This window comes from Rutidosis leptorrhynchoides, chromosome 2, assembly GCF_046630445.1.
Source record: "Rutidosis leptorrhynchoides isolate AG116_Rl617_1_P2 chromosome 2, CSIRO_AGI_Rlap_v1, whole genome shotgun sequence".
In the NCBI taxonomy this organism is placed as follows: domain Eukaryota; kingdom Viridiplantae; phylum Streptophyta; class Magnoliopsida; order Asterales; family Asteraceae; genus Rutidosis; species Rutidosis leptorrhynchoides.
Window position 1 is genome coordinate 701,340,070 of NC_092334.1, and position 10,414 is coordinate 701,350,483.

The window sequence follows — 10,414 nt, forward strand, 5'->3', positions numbered from 1 at the left end:
ATGTAATGCAATCACTTCGGCATGATTTGACGATGTAGCAACAAGTGTTTGTTTTTGAGAACGCCATGATATTGCAGTACCTCCATTTAGGAATACATATCCAGTTTGAGATTTAGCTTTATGTGGATCAGATAAATAACCTGCATCTGCATAACCAACCAAATCTTGTTTTGATTCGTTAGAATAAAATAATCCTAAATCAGTAGTTCCTCGAAGGTATCGAAATATGTGTTTGATCCCATTCCAGTGTCTTTTGGTAGGAGCAGAGCTGAACCTTCCCAACAAATTAACTGCAAAAGAAATGTCAGGTCTTGTACAATTTGTAAGATACATAAGAGCTCCAATTGCACTAAGATATGGTACTTCTGGTCCAAGAATGTCTTCTTGATCTTCACATGGACGAAATGGATCAGCTTCAACATTGAGTGATCTAACAACCATAGGAGTACTTAATGGTTTTGCCTTGTCCATATTGAAACGTTTCAAAATCTTTTCAGTATATGTTGTTTGATGTACAAGTAAACCATTAGGCATATGCTCAATTTGTAAACCAAGGCAATACTTGGTTTTTCCGAGATCTTTCATTTCAAATTCTTTCTTTAGAAGTTGAATGGCTTCATGGATCTCTTTATTTGTACCTATGATGTTAAGATCATCAACATAAACAGCTATGATCACATATCCGGATGTTGTTTTCTTAATGAAAACACAAGGGCAAGTAAGATTATTTGTATACCCTTTGCTTATCAAGTAATCACTTAATCGGTTATACCACATACGTCCCGATTGTTTTAACCCATATAAAGATCTTTGTAATTTAATCGAATACATTTCTTTGGGTTTTGCATTTGATGCTTCTGGTACCTTAAATCCTTCAGGTATCTTCATATATATATCACTATCAAGTGATCCATATAGATAAGCAGTCACAACATCCATGAGATGCATTTCTAAATTTTTAGAAACTGCCAGACTGATTAAGTACCTAAAAGTAATTGCATCCATAACAGGAGAATAAGTTTCTTCATAATCAATTCCCGGTCTTTGAGAAAAACCTTGAGCTACAAGTCTAGCTTTATACCTTGTAACTTCATTTTTCTCATTTCTTTTTCGGACAAAAATCCATCTGTATCCTACAGGTTTCACATCTTTAGGAGTGAGAATGATGGATCCGAAAACTTTTCTTTTATTGAGTGATTCTAATTCAGCTCGTATTGCTTCTTTCCATTGAGCCCAATCATGTCTATTTTGACATTCAACCATAGATGTTGGTTCTGGATCATCATCATTATTCATGATGTCATATGCAACATTAAATGAAAATTTCTCATCAAGATTTTTCATTTCATTTCGGTTCCATAATATTTTTGAATATGCATAATTGATTGCAATTTCTGTATTGACATCATCAATCTCCTCTGCAGTAGGAGTACTGATTTGTGGTTCTTCTTGAACACTTTCTTTTACTTCATTATCAGCTGATTTTCTTTTTCGAGGATTTTTATCCTTTGAACCGATTGGTCTTCCACGTTTCTGACGTGGCAAAGATTCATGAGTGACGTTATTGCCAGCTTTTGGAATTTCAATTCGAGCTGGAGTATTTACTGCTGGTATATATGATTTTGTCACCGTTTTTGTATCTGTAAATGCATCAGGCAATTGATTTGCAAGTTCTTGTATATGCATTATCTTTTGAACTTCTGTCTCGCATTCTTTTGTGCGAGGATCAAGATACTTTAATTGAGGTTCACACCATGAAACATCATTTTCTTTATTTTTCATTTCTCCCCCTAATCTAGGGAACAATGTTTCATTAAAATAACAATCAGCAAAACGTGCTGTAAAAACGTCACCTGTCATAGGTTCAATATACCTTAATATTGAAGATGTTTCATATCCAACATATATTCCCAACCTCCTTTGAGGACCCATTTTTGTACGTTGTGGTGTCGCAATTGGAACATACACTGCACAACCAAATGTTCTAAGATGGGAAATATTTGGCTCTTGACCAAAAGCAAGTTGTAGGGGGGAATATTTATGACTTGCACTTGGTCTGATGCGAATCAATGCAGCAGCATGTAAAATTGCATGACCCCATATAGATACAGGGAGTTTTGTTCTCATTATCAATGGTCTAGCGATTAACTGTAAACGTTTAATCAATGACTCGGCTAAACCATTTTGTGTATGCACATGAGCAACAGAATGTTCAACAACAATTCCTATAGACATGCAATAGTCATTAAATGCTTGAGATGTAAATTCACCAGCATTATCAAGTCTCACCCTTTTAATGGTGTAATCAGGAAAATGAGCTCTCAATTTAATAATTTGGGCAAGAAATTTTGCAAATGCCACATTACGGCTTGATAACAGACAAACATGAGACCATCTGCTAGATGCGTCTATTAGAACCATGAAATATCTAAATGGTCCACATGGTGGATGAATTGGTCCACATATATCACCTTGAATTCTTTCAAGAAACATTGGTGATTCTTTCTCAACCTTAAGTGGTGAGGGTCTAGTTATCAATTTTCCAAGAGAGCAAGATGTACATGGAACCATTGTATCATGATGGATTTTTCTATCCTTTAGTGGATGTCCATGAGTACATTCAATAATCCTTTTCATCATTGTTGATCCTGGATGGCCTAATCTGTTATGCCATAAACTGAATACACCAGGATCAATATATTTTTCGTTAACTACCATATGTATTTCTGGTACATTTATATGTGTATAATGTAATCCAGAACTAAGTCTTGGCAGTTTTTCAACCACATGACTCTTGTCAGTGATACTTAAATATTTCTCATTTTCTGTTGTCACTGACTGATAATCATACCCGTTAAGGTATATGTCGGAGAAACTCAATAAATTTCTGCTTGACTTGGGAGAAAATAAGGCATCATTTATTAAAAATTTTGTACCATTTGGTAGTATGAAATTTGCCTTTCCTATCCCTTTTATCAAGTTAGCAGGTCCTGATATTGTATGTATAGTTCCTTCCGTTGGTTTTAGATCAATAAAATATTTCTCGGATTTAAGTATAGTGTGTGTAGTTCCACTGTCTGCTATACAGAGATCTCCACCACTTGATTGATGTTGTATTCCATCAAAATTCATATTGAACTTCATATATAAGAAATAAATAGTGAGTACATTAATATTACACAATATTTTAAACGCAAATAGATAGTACTGAAACATTTAGCAAACATAATGACAAAGACAGACGATATTAAATCGTTTATTTTTCAAAAGACACACAACTTAAACATTCAAGAAATCTTCATATAAATCAGATGGTTTCTCAGTGACTGTTGGATCAATATTATCCACAAAATTTACTTCCTTTTCTTTACCTTTCAGCGAATCCTGATACATCTTAACAAGATGTTTAGATGTTCGGCAAGTATTAGCCCAGTGGCCCATTCTACCACATCTGTAGCAAGATTCTTCAGAATTTTTAGAAGAATTTTCTTCAACATCTTGTTTAATGGGCTTGTTTTGTGGTTGATATTTATATTTTCGTGGATTACTATTTCTTTGACCACCACGGCCACGACCACGACCACGTCCACACCCATTACCATTACCATAAGGATGGTTTCTACCATAGTTATGGCTTTTGGCATGATGATGGTGATGGTTATTATAACCACGACCTTGCCCGCGTCCTTGTCCCTGTTTATAATTATTTGCAGTATTTGCTTCAGGGATTGCAAGTGTACCAGTAGGACGGGATTGCTGATTTTTCATTAATAGCTCATCATTTTGCTCTGCAACTAAGAGATATGAATTAAGTTCAGGATATGTTTTGAACTTTAGCATTCTCAAATTTCTTTGCACTGTGATGTTTGCAGCATTCATTGTGGAGAAAGTTTTCTCCATCATGTCTGCATCACTAATTTCATGTCCACAGAATTTAAGTTGTGAACATGTATTATACAGAGCTGAGCTGTATTCATTTACTTTCTTAAAGTCTTGGAACCTTAATGTTCTCCATTGTTCCATTGCAGCTGGAAGTAAAATTTCTCTTTGATTATTGAATCTGCTTTTGAGACCTTCCCATAAAACATGGGGATCTTCTACAGTCACATAATTATTTTGTAAGCATTCATCAATATGTTGATGAATAAAGCAACATGCCGTAGCTTGTTCTTTTTCAGAACAAGTGTTGTTTTCATTTATGGTTTCAAGAATGCCCATTGATTTAAGATGCATTTTTACTTTTATAACCCATGGCATGTAGTTGTTTCCAGTTGATTCTAAAGGAGTAAATTTAAGCTTTTCCAGATTCGACATTTTCTATTATCAAAAATTAAAACAAACATCATGATAAATTAGAGTCAATTTATATTCATAAGTATATAAACATTAAACATAAATTTAATATAACATAAATGATAAGTAGGTGACAGTGTCGACCATGTGTAAGCAATCATAAATAAATGTTATATAACAAAAATATAAATATTAGTAAACATAAATGAAAATTTGGCGACAGTGTCGACCATATATTTTTTCAGGTGGTATAACCGACCTATATCATTCTGGTGGTATAACCGACCATATATCATTTTGGTGGTATAACCGACCATATATCATTTTGGTGGTATAACCGACCATATATCATTTTGGTGGCAGAGCCAACCATATTTAGTATTAAGATTATCGTGCTGATAACGTGTTATAATTCAGTAGGCTTATAACTACCTTTAGTGGTTTGATTCTTGATGTTATAATTCAGTAGGCTTATAACTACCTTTAGTGGTTTGATTCTTGATGTTATAATTCAGTAGGCTTATAACTACCTTTAGTGATTTGATTCTTGATTTAGAATACTAATAATGAAGTGTAAGAACAAAGATGATAATGGAGAGAAAGAAAGAAACACTTTGTAAGTGTGAGAAATGGTGCAAGTTTAATGCTTGCATTCATGAGTATTTATAGCCTAAAATCTCAATATAAAAATACATACTTTGTGTACCAAAATTGACTATATGTATACACCAAAATTGACTATCCATATCTATATTATTATTATTATTATAACACCCTGTATTTAAAATAAATGAATGGATCTATTTGATCCACATGTTTCCTTTATTGAGTGGCCACAAAAAGCAATTTATGTATTTGACAAAGAAGTCAAATATTCTTATTAGCGAGGCCTATAAATTTTTTAAAAATAATAATAATAATAATAATAAAAAATAAAAAAAAAAATGATACAATGAAAGTTCAGTGTTACAAGCAGTGTTGTAAAAGTCGGCCGACTTGGCCGACGCGTCGGCCGATGCGTCTTTTTTTGGGTTGTCCGTCCTATTTTTTCTGAAAACGACTCAAAAGACGGTTAAAGATAAAAGTTCGGTCAAAGTCTGTCAAAGACGGTGAAAGTTTGTCAAAAACGGTCAAAATCAGTCAAATTTTCGTCAAGATGTGATATGTTTTAAAAGGTTTGTTTTCATTTTTTAGGCCGCTCTTTTCTCTATGTCCTTACTAATTATGTACTCGATAACATTAATTGAGTTTGTAGTTTGATTGTATTTAAATTCAAGTTTCTATTTAAGAAATTTATGGTACAGAATCACTATTTATACATATATAAATATATAATTAAGAAATTATTAATAAAGTCAACGTTGGTCAACGACCGATGCGTCCCCGACGCGTCCCCGACTCGACCGACGCGTCCTTTTTAGGTCTCGACCGATGCGACCCCGACTCGCGACTTTTACAACCTTGGTTACAAGTGAATCTTGTAACCTCAAAAACAAACAAGCCAACTAGAATATATCTAAATTACAAAGACATATCCTAAAACCCAACCAGATCCCATCAGAAGCTTACGGAACTTTCCATGTCTCTTTCATTAAACGAACCGGAGTTGAATCCTTAAACTTCATTGATAACAACTTCATTCTAACAGTCGAGAATATCACTTCAAAAAGCTGATCCACGGTCCTCGAGTTTCTTCCAAAATGCCTATTATTTCTTTATTGCCAGATATAATAAACCATTGCTCCATAAACAAGCTTAGGCACTATCACCCGCGCCTATAAATTTGTTGGATCAATATAAGCCCGCACAACATGTCCTGCAATATAAGTTCAAGAGTCCATCATTTTCTAAAACTAATTGGTGCCTTTTACATTCTTAGTTCAATATACCTCAAGTATAAGTTGTGCAAAAATTTACTAATATAAATTACAAATATGATGATGTATAAAATGATATAAGAATATTTTGGCCATGTTAATGTGTACAACGCAAGAAATATAATGTTCAATATCTTCCACGTGTTATAGTTAAATGATACTCTGTATAGTTTAACAAAGCACTATGTTAAGTTGTATATTTGAAATTACAATCCTTAACCAAGATTCTTTGAAATTGCTAGTGGTCTACTGTGAATGCATTTGGGCGAGACGAACGTTGACTATTCATGAGTCGACATGTAACAAAGATGTCCTTGTCCCCGGGGCAGGGATTTGGGAACCAACCCCTCTCCCTTAAGATTTAATTCACTTGGTTATTGCGGAACTCGGCCTACAGCGGCACACAAAGTCCCGTTGAGGCGTTGTAGATCGATGACTCAGATAACGGGGAGCACACCACGGGCGCACAAGATATGGTCTTAACTGCAACTCGAAGTTAGATACGAAATGTCACAACATGAGAGATCAAATCGACACTACACTAAGGTTAATCGTTACAATAACAAAACTCAATCAAATGAAAATGTAAAAAATCGTACACGATACAAACATATTATTTTGTATGTAAGTCGACGTTATCTACTACCCGATTATCCGGTCACGTAACAAGGGTAACTTTTTTGTGTCGTCAAAATTGGTATGACCCATCCAAATTGAGCATAATGAATGGGTCAAATAAATCACTCAGATTTACTTTGCATGCTATATATGTTGCCAGCAACACCAACAACGCTAACTATTGGGATCACTATTAATAAATCAAGAATGGCTTCTTTTAAACCAAAATTTAGGGTCAATCTAGGAGGTTCAGTTTTACCTTTTACGGGCTTAATAAACGCTACAACAAATGCAACAAACACAAACACGACCGTAAGTGCAACTGAAGCAGCCGAAGTAGTACTCAAAGAATCAATCTTATCCAACACACATAATGGAGCAAGACAAACAATTACCACAATCAAATCACTTAATTTTTTTATGAACCTAAAACCCGTTACCTAACCATTGATCAAATACAACAATATGACTAAGAGAACCGGACGTAACATCGTCAATTATGATCAAATAAACTATTATAACACCTGCATTGTTGACTATAATACAAATGTCAGATAAAATTCTTGCTAGTTTCACTAATACTTATTGAACAATTTCACCGTAAGAATTAGCCTTACATTGAACAGTAAATCTAATAAGGAATTCAACACTAATTTCTGATAATATGCCCATCAGAAGTATTAGAAAAATTCTAATAATTAGCCCTAAAACTTTCATAGTAGCAGGAAGTGCCATAATTCCGGCCCCAATTACAGATGTAGCTACAGCCCCATAAATCCCAGAACCTGATACATCTTAGCAAATTGTCAAACTCAAAGTCATCATCTTAGTCATCATGATGGCCTAATTTAGGGTTTTGAGACCTATGACTATTTTCATCTTGTAATTGCAGTTCAACAAAAGAATGTTTGGGAATTTGTTCATAGTTATATCCCATTATGGGTTCAAATGGGTATGAATCTTTAACTAAAAAATACCACAATTGAAGCAAAAGCAATCAACTTTATGATTTAAACAATATAAATACAGAAGGGTTAAAATGGGTACTTACAAGATTGATGAAATGGGGGAAATTGGATTTGATTATTATTGAAAATTGAATTGAGATCTCAGTGGCTTGAGTTAACGACTAATGTATTGAGGAGTGAGAATACTCATAAAATGTTTTGATGAATGAATGAAATAAAGTTTGTGCTTCTCAAATAGAATTTTCCCATTTAACGGCTATTCTGTGTCGTCAATTGTTGCTTTATAAGAGCATCAGGTGTGGAAGCCATCAGCCCAGCGTGAGTTGGTGATTTGCTTCCCACCGACGGTCACTCGACACCCGGCCGGCGTCGCTTCGGCGTTGCGAAGATCAAAGTCGTGCAGACGACGGTGTATCTAAACATTAAGTGGGTCCCAATTTTCAAATTTTCGACCGTTAGAGTGTTATATTCATGAATTTATATGCGAAAAATGAATTATAAATATATATTGAATCGGTGGAAACCATTTTTTCCTCTGAGACATGCGTTGAACAGTTACAGAGGAAAAGAATGGGGAAGATGGGTGGTAAGTTAGTGGGCCCAATTATAATTATAAATATATTCATTTGGAAAAAACTTAATAGGCACTGTTTAATTAGACCTTCATTAAAGAATGTTTTATTACCTCTCATATAATAATAGTGACCAATTAGACCTTCAAGATTTTATAGTTTATCATCTTTATCCTAATATTTCAATCAATTACTATTACTTCTTAGATAACGCATGTTTAAAATAACAATTGAGTATATTTTAAAAGTTCTAATTATAATTAATAGATTAAATTAATTAATAATTATAATTATAACTAGTAATAATAAAAATGAATTATTATATAATGGTAATAATTGAAAAACGAATCAAATATAAAAAGGTAAAATAAATTAATTATTTTTAAAAATTAATTAAATAATAAAAACATAAAATATTTTCTCTTTCCAAGACACTGAACTGACAATCTTCCCAATTCTCCTGTTTTTTCACCAATGTCAGTACAGTCAGCGTCCAGGCATCAGCAAGACACTGAACTAACACTGAACTGACGCGTCACCACACCCAGTGCTCTAACGTGGAAGCAGGTCGTCTTGTGCTGAAAAAATATGCAACAACTCGATTCCATCCAAGATTATTATTATTACTAGTGAAATGACCCGTGAAATCACGGGTTTGTTTAAACGAAACAGTTTAATGATATGTTTTAGGTATTAAGTGAACATAAATGTTAAAGTTATTTAGTTTAATGACCCGTGGAACCACAGAGTCCGACTAAGAAACTCGTCAGCTGAACATTTCATCAAACACCTATAATGCATACGTAGTATTAGACAATCCACATCCAATTATAAGAGATGATATTGGTTGTGATTTTATTTTAAAAGTGTCAATTAAAATATAAATTTAGAATTGGTTTCCTTCTTCCTACCTTTTATACCTTCCCGTACTCAATTCAAAATAATTAATTAAAACATTATTTAATTTTAATAAATTAAAATAATTATTAATAAGATTTAATAATAATAATAATTAATTAATTAGATTTAATTTTAATTTAAAATTATTTAGATTAATGACATCACCCACCATGTTTAGATTTTTTTTCTTTTTCTTTTTGATTTTTTCTTAACAAAGGAATTAGTCTAATAATGACATCATCATTTTAGCATTTTAATATTAACTATAGATTATCCATTGGCTTGCCAATCAAGATGCGATTTGGGTTAAGCAAGTTCTAAAGAAAAAACATATACCTACAAGTCCCAATGAAGCGGGGTGCGTGTGATGTCCGGAATCAATTGAGTCGGTTGAACCTTTATTATTACATTGTCTAAAAGTCTCTCAAATTTAGATGTCTTTGTTTAGATGGTGGAAAATTTCGTTGTGTGTTGCACTGAAGATGGCACAATTTACGGAGGAATGGGTGTTGGGGATGGGTATTGGAGCCTCAAATTTTGCTTTTGAATCGGGCCGTAACGATTTGGTCTATTCAAGATCACGGGACAAAGCTTTGTTTAGCGGAGAGTTCACATGCCGGAGGTTTCTTGTTACATCAATAAAGCTTAAGGTTTTGTTATAGGCTTCAATCGCGAAGCTTTGCCATCCACATCAACTACACATTTGGATGTCTCAACCGGAAACTCTAGTCGAATACGCTTAGCAATCTGCCCATGGTGTGCTTTTTATTATTAAGATAGTTTTTTTTTTTTTTTTTTTGTTCATTTGCTTCAAGGTTTGAGACTGTATCTCTGTTTTTTTTACAATGTATTTGTGGCCATTCATTATTCGATGAATTGGAACCGCAAATTATATAATTCAGTGTTTTTGCAAATCAAAATAAAAAAACTCCGTGTTATAATTCTGAACTTATAACTACCAAATACAATTATATTTGTTTATGAAATATTAGTAAAGAGAGAATAAGTATGTGTTTCATATAATTCTATGAAATGGTGCAAGTTTACAAGCATACCATCATGGTGTATTTATACTACTAAGAAATACTATGCAAGTGGTACAAAATTGACTAAAAGTTTGTACAAATTTGACTATCCATATATACATTATTATTTTAATTATCATAACACTCCCCCTTGGATAGAA

General features: G+C 33.4%; 1 pseudogene; it reads right to left on the minus strand.

Moving 5' to 3' along the window:
• Window positions 1–6,910: 6,910 nt before the first annotated feature.
• Window positions 6,911–7,863, minus strand: LOC139894249 (amino acid transporter AVT6E-like; annotated as a pseudogene).
• Window positions 7,864–10,414: the final 2,551 nt, after the last annotated feature.